Source organism: Saccopteryx leptura, chromosome 1, assembly GCF_036850995.1.
Source record: "Saccopteryx leptura isolate mSacLep1 chromosome 1, mSacLep1_pri_phased_curated, whole genome shotgun sequence".
NCBI classification, from domain to species: domain Eukaryota; kingdom Metazoa; phylum Chordata; class Mammalia; order Chiroptera; family Emballonuridae; genus Saccopteryx; species Saccopteryx leptura.
In genome coordinates, this window is record NC_089503.1 from 159,615,403 (window position 1) to 159,626,913 (window position 11,511).

Sequence of the window (11,511 nt, forward strand, 5' to 3'; positions counted from 1 at the left end):
GCACAAACCTTTTATTTCCAGTGCTTTGAACAGAAATAAACACAGTCATTAAGCCAAAGTCTACATTCCACCAAACAGATGAGAAGCGAATACAGAGGCACGGACACCCGGGCCAAGTGTCTCTTGCCTGCATGCCCATGTGAGTGGTCAGTTAAAGGCCTGCTCTCTGTTTTATATAAGCAAGAGCAGGTCTTTGCACAGAAAAATAGGGTGAGTTGGTGCTAGAGTGAAATCAATGCGCTGAAACTCTCAGTGTGCACTTAATTAGCACTTAGGTTTCCAAGCTAAATGACTTGCTAATGGCAACTAAATTGTGACATGACACAGAGTGAAATAATTGATACCTAACTTGGGAGGGTCTGATGGAGTGTCTGCTGCCAAATTCCGAGACAGTTTTCCCGCCCCTGCGAGCCATTGGGAGGAGCAGTTCCGGGCCTGCGCAATGAAACCAAGGCACAGCGCAGTGAGCCCTCCGGAGGGGTCCTCGGCTCTGTGGCGGCTGGCAGCTGTGTGTTGGTTTTACAGCATCACTTGCTTACTGTCTCTCTGTCCTGGGCTGTAAGTTTCAGGAGGGCAGGGATTGTGTCAACTTTTGCTCAGAGCATATAGTGAAGAGTCAACAAAAACCTTTTGAAGGAAACACGGAAGCCATTTGCAGTCACTGGAGTCACATCCCTGGGCCTGATCCTGCGCTCTTGGACAAGTAGTTGCCCTGCCTAGGTCTTGGTTTCTTTTTCTGTAAGGGAGGATAATGATAGTATCTAGTTGACTGAATAATTGTAAACGTTAAATGAGATAATACATGCAAAGAGCTTAGAACAGCGTCTGGCAGGTAGGGAGGGCTCAAGAAATGTCAATGTTTTTTAGTAATGATGATGATGAAAGCTAATGTGTAATAAGCACTTCATAAATGACAGTTCTTTTATTATATACTGTCATTACTGAAAAGGTATTTGCCCTTGGAAGTATCAGTTATACGGAGGTCCGCTATTAGTATTAGTTACACTGTGACAGGCCCGCTGTTTCCCCTTTATTAGCTATGCTGGCACAGAGGCAGAGACAGTGTGTCAAAGGAGACACCCAAATGATGTTCACAGTGGTACATGGAAATTTTACAAGCGTTTCCCACTGCACTACATTCATCCCTCTCTTACCTCCTGGTACCCTGCTCTCATCTCCATTTGGCCAGTTCTCCCAGAAAGCTCCCAGCATGCAAATCAGCCTCCCCTGCAGGATCTGTCTCTACCATCACAGCTAAGGGATGCTTTTTGGCAACCTGTTCTCTTGTGGAAACAATTTATTGCCGGAAGGTAAATGATAGAAACCTATATTATTATGACATACTCAGGACAAGAAGGGAAATAAGAGAAAAGACTTGAGGCTAAGTTTAGATCCTGCGTTTACTAACTGAGTCACATCTGGTAAGTTACCTGGTTATGTGAGTCTCAGAATACTATCAGTTCAGTGGAAATGATCAATATGTGATTTACCTCCTGGGCTTATGACAATTAAATAAGGTAAATATGTAAAAGGACCTAGTTTCATTTAAGATAAGAGAGTTTCTAAATTGTAAAAAGTAGAAATTTTGCCACTTTCCACCCTTCCAAATCTAGCCATCCGGTATTTTTCATATATAGTTATATAATGGAGTAAAGTTATCAGATCCTTACCTCCTTCCTTCAATTTTCTTGATTTAATGACATTAGATTTAAATTTTATGGCATTTTCAAGAACAAGGTTTTGTCTGTATTTGGGATTGAATTTTATTTATTTGAGAACTGACAGTTGTTAACATCAAATTATTTTTAATAGGTAAAATCACATTGATTTATTTTATTCTCTTTTTTACAGTTTAGAAACTGTAAAATTTCTAAATTTTAGTATTCATAGTTCTTTGAATTATAACTCTATGCATTACTATTTCTTGTTTAAACATTATCTAGCAAGATCAATAGTTAACTTACAAAAAATGAGGGAGAAGTTAGTGTGAGACTTAAAACAGTATCCTAAAGAATGTAATTGTAAAAATGAGAATAGTATCATAAATCTCCTTGATGTAAAAGTACAATAAACACTAAGAAATATATGCATGCTCTACTCCATTGTGTTCCAATGGAGAGAATACATACACACATTGCGGACCTGTGGAGAGACAGTTCACACAGAGGGTCGGGGAGATCAGCTGGCAGAAGAAAAGGAAAAAACCAACAGGGTCTGGTTGGCGGTGGAGCTCTGAGAGTTTTGTTCCTCAGAAGAGAGATGCTAATCTCCCAGTTCTGGAACTTTCCACATGTGTAGTGTGAGCTTAACCTTCTGAACCTCAGTCTACTCATCTGCAACAGGGCACCCACTTCACAAAGTTGCTCTCATAATTAAATTGGACAGTGGGGACTCTGCTAGAAGGAAAATGGTTTTCCTCACAGCCACCAGTCCCAGCTGAACTTTCTCTCTGAGATAATGTTGTTATCAGTCACAGATAAAGTGGGCCCAGGGATCTGTATAAATGGGTGAGGTCAGGATACAAATGCCGAATTCTCATGGAGCCACAGGAAGGAAAGAAGGCAGGGTGCAGCTCCTGGCCAGGGCCTTTCCATGGGCCCGGTATGCGGTAAGCACCAGACATGTGCTTTGGAATGGTCTTCCAGGGCGTTTGATGGAGATAAGGGACCCAGACTGGAATGCAGCTGGTAGAACTAGCAGACATTCGGGAGTGAAGGGTTAAGAGCAAAGCATGGAAGTTAAGCATGCTGGGTTCAAATTCCAGCTTTAGAGCGACTTTGGACAAAAGTGCCTAATTTCTCTGCATCTCCGATTAAGTCTCATCATTAATCTTTCTATTGACCCTCCTGCCTGCCACCTCACACTCACCAATGACAACATCCATCACTTCGAATGGCTTTGTGTTGCCTTTCGGATAAAGGCCCAAGCATGGCCACAAGACCTGGTCCCTGCCCGCCTCTCCGTTCTCCCTGCCCGCTCTATCCCTGGTCCTCTCAGCTCCAGCAGCAGTGGCCCTTTTGATATTCAACATCTTCTTGTCTCTTTGGCCTGGAATGATTTTCACCCCCAGCTTCACTGTCAACTCTCAATGACATGAGTAACAGGGATATCTAGGCATAAACATTTCTCAGCAGGATTTTCGCTCCCATTGGCATCTAGGTGAGAATCCCTACTCCATGCTCCTGATTTTCCTTTCTTTATGCTGACTATACTGTGATGTCTTCTTCCCCACCCCACCCCCATCCCTGCCTTGACTGCATGAGATAGCAGTGTATGTGTAGAGGGTGAGGCCAGACAGTAGGGGAGCATTAGGTCCACCTTTGTTGTGACTGCAGTCTGAGTTGAGCCCATCAGCAGCCTGTACTACTCACCAACTAGATGCACGACAACTTCCCAGCAGGAGACCTGTACTGACCCACAGATTTGCAATGGCTGGAGGAGGAGATGTGTGAACAGAGTTTAGCACAACTCTTGGCACGTGGTCCATGTCTCAGTCAATGGTGACTACTGTTGTTAATAAGATTGCTTCAGTGATAAACTTGTTTCAGTTCTAAATTCTTTGGTGGGCACATCTCCAAATGAGAGAGTCAAAGCAAGATAAGCACACTGCTTTTTGCATCCATTCTTTTGAATTCTATCAGAGCATTTTAGAGCAGAATGAGATAAAACAATGTACCAAACCTAAAACTAGAGCCAGGAGAGAAAATGGCTTCAATGTGATAGCTCCAGTGTAAATTGTATGTTTGCATGGGCTCGGGTCTGGCTGCACTCCAGGCACAAACATCATAACTCAGTCCCTCAACCAGATGTTACCAGTTTGGAGAGCTGTTATTTAAAAAAAATAAATCATAATTTATGCCTTTCAAAACCTACATGTTAGTATTCGAACGTGACTGCAGTGGATAACATATGAAAACACAATTTGTCGAAGGTTATTATGGCATCCATATGAATGTCAATACCCGAGTCTTATGAGTCTTATACCCGAGTGATAGAAGGTCAGTACTGTATCTACAGCTGAAAGTTTAAGGTAGGATTTTCCGAGTGGAGACCAGATCATGTAAAATTTGGTATGATCGAGTTGCATCTTTTTTTATTAAAAGGTTATGAATAAGTGTGAACCTTCTTTTATTTTCAACTGTCCAGGTCTCCTGTGTCATAAATTTTGCTGGAAATCTAACATGAGCAGGATAAATGCTAATGATTCTTAGTGTTGGAAGAAACCTCATGTTTCAGAGGAATGAAGTTTTGATGTTGGTATGTCATGTATCAGGACTGATGTTATAAAACCGGAACTTCAATTCCATCTTCTAAGACTGCTCCAGAACTGCACGAGAATGTGAGGATGCGAGAGGATATGAAGGGACATTTGGGAAAGGGAAGGGAAACCTGACTAGTTTCTACCTCTTCTAGACCACAGTTGCTCTACAGCTGGTAGCCTGAGCCTGGCTTTTCTCTGACCACCCCCATGAGCTTCTATTAATAGCTGTGGTGTATCTGTTAGGAATGCGTTTGGCTGCAAGTAACAGAAAATCCAAACAATAGTGGCTTCAACAAATTGGAGATTATTTTTCACACATGACAAAAATACAGAGTGAGGTGGCTGCTGGTGTTGTTTGTAAGTCCTGAGGACCCCAAGCATTCTATCTTTCTGCTCTGCTATCCTCACACCCTCATAGTCTAAAATGTTTGCTGTAATTCACATCTGCTTTGAAAGCAGGAAAAGTGTGTTGTCTCTGTCTCTTTTTAACAGAAAATTAAAGGCTGTATCAGCATTCTCAGGCAAACCATCCACTTTTGTTTCATTGGCCATGAAAACGAGCGTTGGTTGGACAAGTATTGAGTGAGGAAAAGGATGGATGTGGATATTAGATAAGCAGTTAACAGCGATGCTGCACTCGGCTTAGTCTCCATGCTATACTGGTTGCCGATGGCAAGTAGGAAAGGGGACTGACGTAGGCAGTGATCAGTCACGTTCTTTTGGCAGAGAACAAGTGTAAGTGAAGATGTGACTGGCCGTTTCTGGTGGCTTCCAAATCCATAAGAGCTCAGCTAGCAAGGAAACTCACTAATTATATTTTGCTACTAACTTATCCTTGAAAAATTATAATACTATTCAAAAATAAGGTAGGTAGCCCTTCTGAGCTGAGCTAGATGTTTTACAACACAGAAAATGAGTGACCAAGGAACCTGTCATAATGGCTGAGAGGTGACTGTATGACTATGGGGGTCTCTGTACTCTAGAAACAGCTGGGCCTCAGGCCCTGAGCTGGCATACAGCCATTCTGCCAGGCTGGGCGGAGACCTGAACCTTCCCCTTCCATTCCTTTGCAAAAGCCACACAGCATTTCTCCTCCTGACCTTAATGGGAAGCACATGGGGAGCCCTGAGTTGGGAGCCCTTAGATGTTCAAATTATGTTGTTCAAGTGAGGGCTATGATAAACTAACCTCCAAACATGACCCTGGCAGAATTAGTAGCCTTGCTTGTTCTGGCCACGTTCCTGGTGCAGTCCAGGGTTCTGGGAAGATTCACTTTAATTACAACCTCTTTTGTCTTTTTCTCTCCCTCCTACACTCACAATCTCTTACATAACATATGGTACAGATATCAAAACTAAAAATGTCCTTCTTGAACGATTTAAATGGATGTAATTTGCATTTAGCTTCTTTTTGACCAGAAGAGGCATGCGTCACTTTAATTCTATTTATTCCTTTCATTTTTTATGTCTTAGTGAAACTTTCATTTTTGTTTTCTGTGGCAAAGATAATAAAGAAACTATGGTATTTTCTAAATTTTTTTTAACTCTATGATATCCTAGGAAGACTATTTCTTTTAAAGACTTTATTTTTCTTAGTAGACTAGGAAGTTGTCAGGAGAATTGGTTCATTTACAAAGTGTTTTGCATGGTGCTGATGTATAAAAGTTAAAATTTACATTAATTAACTCAAAACATATTGGTTATTACTAGAAACACCACATTCTCCATAAGCCGTGAAAATATTAGCTTGCATTAAAACGCTGGATCAAAAAGCATTTTCAATTGTTTCAAGTTACCACAAAATGCATGCTGTATTTCTTCCTTCAGTTCCACAAGGACTCAATGTAGCAAACATTGAGTGTCATAAGTACGTGCTCTGAGTAGAGAGGCACTGCACATACCAGGACCTGCTCTCAAAAGGCCCTTGTTCCATTCAGAGGAAACAGATACAAAAACAAATAATTGCAGTGCAGTATGATAAAACACAGTGATAAGAACTTACATCAGAACAGGGTTTAAGTCTGTTGAAGGACGGTGAAGGAAGGGCGCTGAAGAGGGTTCAGGAAGGAAGGTGACGCCCAATGAGAAGCTCTGGATCGGAGGGAGGCTGAGCGTGGTGGGCGTCATTTGGGCAGAGCAAAACCACGTGGGGTGTGCAGTCTAGCGCAGGGAAGGAGAGGCAGGGATGAATTTGCAACACTTAGAAGGTTAAATGGAACACCTCAGCAATTTGGTTTAGTGTCTTCTTAAAAAGATGAAGCTTAAGATGATTTTGCTGGTATTGTCTCTTCAACAGATAACCTGATCTGAGGCAAAGTTTTGACAAATATGATGTAGGCATAATTGGTTTTCAGTTGAGTGTTACACGTATATAAATGCCTAAGGCTATATGTGTAAACAGTGTCTTTTCAAGGCATTTGTTCTTGGTACATAGCAACGACCTAGAACAAAATAAGAAAATGATCTCTGTACGTGGTGGGCGTGGAGAAAAAAAGCCAGTGTGGCTTCCTCACCGGTCTGGGAGTCTCCATTCTGTGTGAAGGAGGGATGGCTTGGCTACCTACCACTGCATATAGGCAGGAAAGCCTCCCTGGTTAGGAAGGGCGAAGCAGCAGACTGCCTCATTCATTCATCTTGTGGACATGTTCTGAGTAACAGGATGCTTAGAACTGGGGATAGACAAGTCAAGAAATTGTAGGCCCTGGCCAGTTGGCTCAGCGGTAGAGCGTCGGCCTGGCGTGCGGGGGACCCGGGTTTGATTCCCGGCCAGGGCACATAGGAGAAGCGCCCATTTGCTTCTCCATACCCCCCCCTCCTTCCTCTCTGTTTCTCTCTTCCCCTCCCGCAGCCAAGGCTCCATTGGAGCAAAGATGGCCCGGGCGCTGGGGATGGCTCTTTGGCCTCTGCCCCAGGCCCTAGAGTGGCTCTGGTCGCCTCAGAGCGACGCCCCGGAGGGGCAGAGCATCGCCACCTGGTGGGCAGAGCGTCGCCCCTGGTGGGCATGCCGGGTGGATCCCGGTCAGGCGCATGCGGGAGTCTGTCTGACTGTCTCTCCCCGTTTCCAGCTTCAGAAAAATACAAAAAAAAAAAAAAAAAAAAGAAATTGTAGTCCTTGCTCACAAGCAAAGGGAGATGTAAATGGTTACTCTTTCTTAGAAGTGAGGCCAGCATCCTTATAGAACACAGAGAAGTGACCTAACTCCTGGTGCCAACAGAAAAACTTCACAAAAAGGAAATGATTCTATAGCTTTGTAGGTTTTGAAGAATGAGGACAAAGAGGGACATATAGTGGCATTTCAAAATAGGGAAATGGGAGGTGATAGCATTGTTTCTAATTATTTGCTCCATCCCCCTGTTAATTTTCCTGCTACTGTTAAGTCTGGCTTGATCACGTGACTTGCTTTAGCTAAGAAAATGTGAGAAGTGTTTTGTTTCACTTCTGAGCAAAACCTAATAGATTCATCACAACATTCCAACATTACTCCTTTTCCTGTGCCACATGGGAAAAAAAAATTATTTTTCAGAAAGGTGCTTCTCAGAGTAAAGAAAACTCTTAGAGTAGAGCTGTAGACAACATGTAGCATACTCAAGGTATCAACCTGTGTTGCTGAAACCACCTGTGTGGCTGAAGCCTGGGGATGGTTGTTACAGCAGCAACTTAGGGAAGCTGACTAACGCAGAAGTAGTATGTGCAAAGGTGTAGAACTATGAATGGTTATGAAATGTTTGAGGGGTGGTGAGAAGTGTTGCATGATCCGGAGTATAGATTCAGTGTTTAGAGACTTGGAAATCAGAAATGTAGGTTGGGAACAGATTTTTTAGGCGTCTTTAATGTCCTGCTAAGAAAATTGAACTTGGCCCTGGCCGGTTGGCTCAGTGGTAGAGCGTTGGCCTGGCGTGCGGGAGTCCCAGGTTAGATTCCCGGCCAGGGCACACAGGAGAAGCGCCCATCTGCTTCTCCACCCCTCCCCCTCTCCTTCCTCTCTGTCTCTCTCTTCCCCTCCTGCAGCTGAGGCTCCATTGGAGCAAAGATGGCCCGGGCACTGGGGATGGCTCTGTGGCCTCTGCCTCAGGCGCTGTAGTGGCTCTGGATGCAACAGAGCGACGCCCCAGAGGGGCAGAACATCGCCCCCTGGTGGGCGTGCCAGGTGGATCCCTGTCGGGCGCATGCGGGAGTCTGTCTGACTGCCTCCCCGTTTCCAGCTTCAGAAAAAAATAAAAAATATATATAGAAAATTGAACTTGATTCTTTAAATGGTAGAAAGCCAGTAGAAGCTACAGAGTGAGATGAAAAGATTTGTTTCTTAGGAAGATGATTCTAATGGGAGTGGGCAGAGCCTAGCACCAGAGAAAAGTTGTTGGAATACTAGGAACTAATGTTTATGGTACACTTACTGTCTGCCAGGCATTTTGTATATATTTACCAAAGCAATCCTCACAGCCCCACTTGGTAGGTATTATAATGGTCCTTTTTTTAATCAGTAAGGAAACTGAGGCATAGATAGGTTCAGTAACTCAGCTTGGTCACTCTACAAGAAGCAGGAGATTCAGAATTCCATCCCAAGCCCCTGGGACCAGAATCCATACTCTTCACCACATCACGACGCTCTCAAAATCCAGGCCAATGGCGCTTGGCATCTGAATGAAGACAGTATGTGAGATGGAGAAGGTTTCGAGTCTCATATATCTGAGATTGCACAGAATATGACAGGAGTTGGGGCTAAGGGGAAGAGAAATGGAAGGGCCATAGACAATGCCCCATTTTTTAACTTAAAAGACTAAATAAATGGTGAAACAATGAGCAGAAGCACATGTTTGGGGTAGAAACTAAAGAGTTTGGGGAAATGTTAATTTTGAGGCAATCCCAGGTACAGATGGCCTGGTGGTGCTTAGAACATGGTGCCAAGGCTCAGGAGCAACGAGGGGTGGAGACAGATCGGGGGGCACAAGGCCAGAGCAGGATGATGCTCCAGCAGATGCAGATAGCGGGCTGAGAAGAAGACCAGGGGCAGAAATCAGAAGACCCCACACTGAAGGAGTTGATGAGAAGGAGGAGTCAGGGAGAGGCTGAGAGACAGTGAAAAAGGCAGGAAAGGTGTCAGAGACCAGAGAATGGGATTGCAAACAGGTGTTTGCCACCAGTGACTTACCACTGGAAAACCAGGAGGTGACCACAACCACTTCTGTCTGTGCCATGCTCCAGCCATCTAATGACTGTGAGAACCAAGACCCTCCACGTGGCGACATAAACAGCGTGGACACCAGCATCCCAGGGGAGGCGCAAGGGTGCACATGGTGGAGGTGGAGAGGATGAGCTTCCCCAATCATGCCCCCCCCCCCCAGAGCTGAGCACTTGTACACTCATTGAAGACTACAGAACTGCTCACGGACTTTTAAAACATTGGGTTCCCATAACTGGGAAAAAGTGCATTACTTCAATTTACAGGAATTGCCTGGTTCCAAATATGGTAATGAAAAAGATTTAAAAGTACAGTCTTTTCTGGAATACTCCCATACCTGAAAGAACCAGCTTATTAGATTTACTTCTTATGTGCTCTCCGGTAACACTATTAAATTTCAACTGCCTATAACTAGTTAGAATAATGTCAAAAATATTTGCATAGAATTCCCCCAGTTTTTTGACTTAGAAGAAAACCAGAATCTTTTTTACATACAAATAGCTTGAAGCTGCACAGAATTTATTATGCAGTATTCTACTAGAAACATCCCACATGCATGCTTTGTAGTACGGGGAGAAGATATTATTATTATGTCTACAGTACAAATGAATCTCTGTCCAGTGAACCTCAAATTGTTGAAGTGATGTTGAGATGGTATTGGAAAAGGGTTCCACAGAAACAAAACTTAATATGTAAAGAAAATCATAGAGCATTCAAAAAATACTTTCAAAACAATAGAGGTAAAACGATCTTAATGTTTTTTCCATTGCGGGATTTCTGAGAGCCGTTAATATGCTGGTTTACATTGTGTAACTCCACAGATGACTATATAGTCTTCAATCTTATGTGACCACAGAGTGCCATTTTTTTTCAAGAACACATGACCTACTTTATTCACTGTCCTAGGTGGTGGAGTATATTTCTGTTCAAAATATTTGCTGCCTCTTCCTAAACCATTCTTTTTCTATCCTTCCCTACTCCACTGAATACAGGAGTGGCTATGTGATCTTCTTTGGCCAATATTGTGTGGCTGCAAGTAGCACGTGTCACCTCTCCAAGCGGACACATTAGCCAGCCTGTAGCCCACCTATCCTCCCTACCTCTGCTACAAGACCAGTGGTGTTCTAGAGAGTGTGTCCCTCTAACGCTGAGTTCTGGAGTGTTCTGTAATGTAACAAGTTCTGTACTATATAATGTTCTGAGTTCTGTAATGAAAATGTAAGTGTGTAAGAAATAAACCTTTAAAGTCGTAAGCCACTAAAACAGTGATTCTCAAACTTTTTGAAGTCGGATCGCATTTAAAATCCTACAAATAATTGTAGGCGCACTGTATACAAATTTCTGAGAAATATGTTATAATAATTAAATCAAATATTAAAGAAAAAATATAAAGTCCAAGTGTGCTTTTATGGTACTTAAACGAAATAAATATGACAAAATTAAATTATTCTGACATTAAAAAACATTTTTATGTTACATTTTTTGAGTTATGATTTTTAGAGTTCATAAAAAAGAGGGGTTAAAAAATTAAAAAATGACAAAAAAGTTATCTTTTTATATATACAGATACATTCTTAGTAAGATTTAGTAAATTCGGCAGGTCCCGGCTCGAACGTGTTAAGTTTTTTCATTCCTGTGTTTATGAGAAACACAAGCCTGATGTGTCCTAGAAATTTTTTTTAATGTTTGGGCATATATTTGAAGGCAAACTCTCATTTCCTCATCAATACATTGAAGAATTTCTCTCTTTTTACTCTTAATTGTGTTGAGGGTAGAAAATCCTAATTCACAAAAATAGAATATTGGAAATTGTAGTAAAATGTTCAAAGCTGTTTTAGATATTGCCACATATTCTTCTTTTATAGAAATCCAAAAGGCTTCAAGAGACAATTCCTTATGCTTAATCATTAATCCACAATCTGTGGATATAGCTGCCAGTTCTTCTTCTTCTGTTAATGTTAAACCAAAATCACTTGAAGCTTCCATGAATGGGTTTCTAATCCAATCATATTGTTCAGTGTTAAGTGATGGAAAATGCTACAAATTAAATTCTTTCCATCAGCCTTCAAGT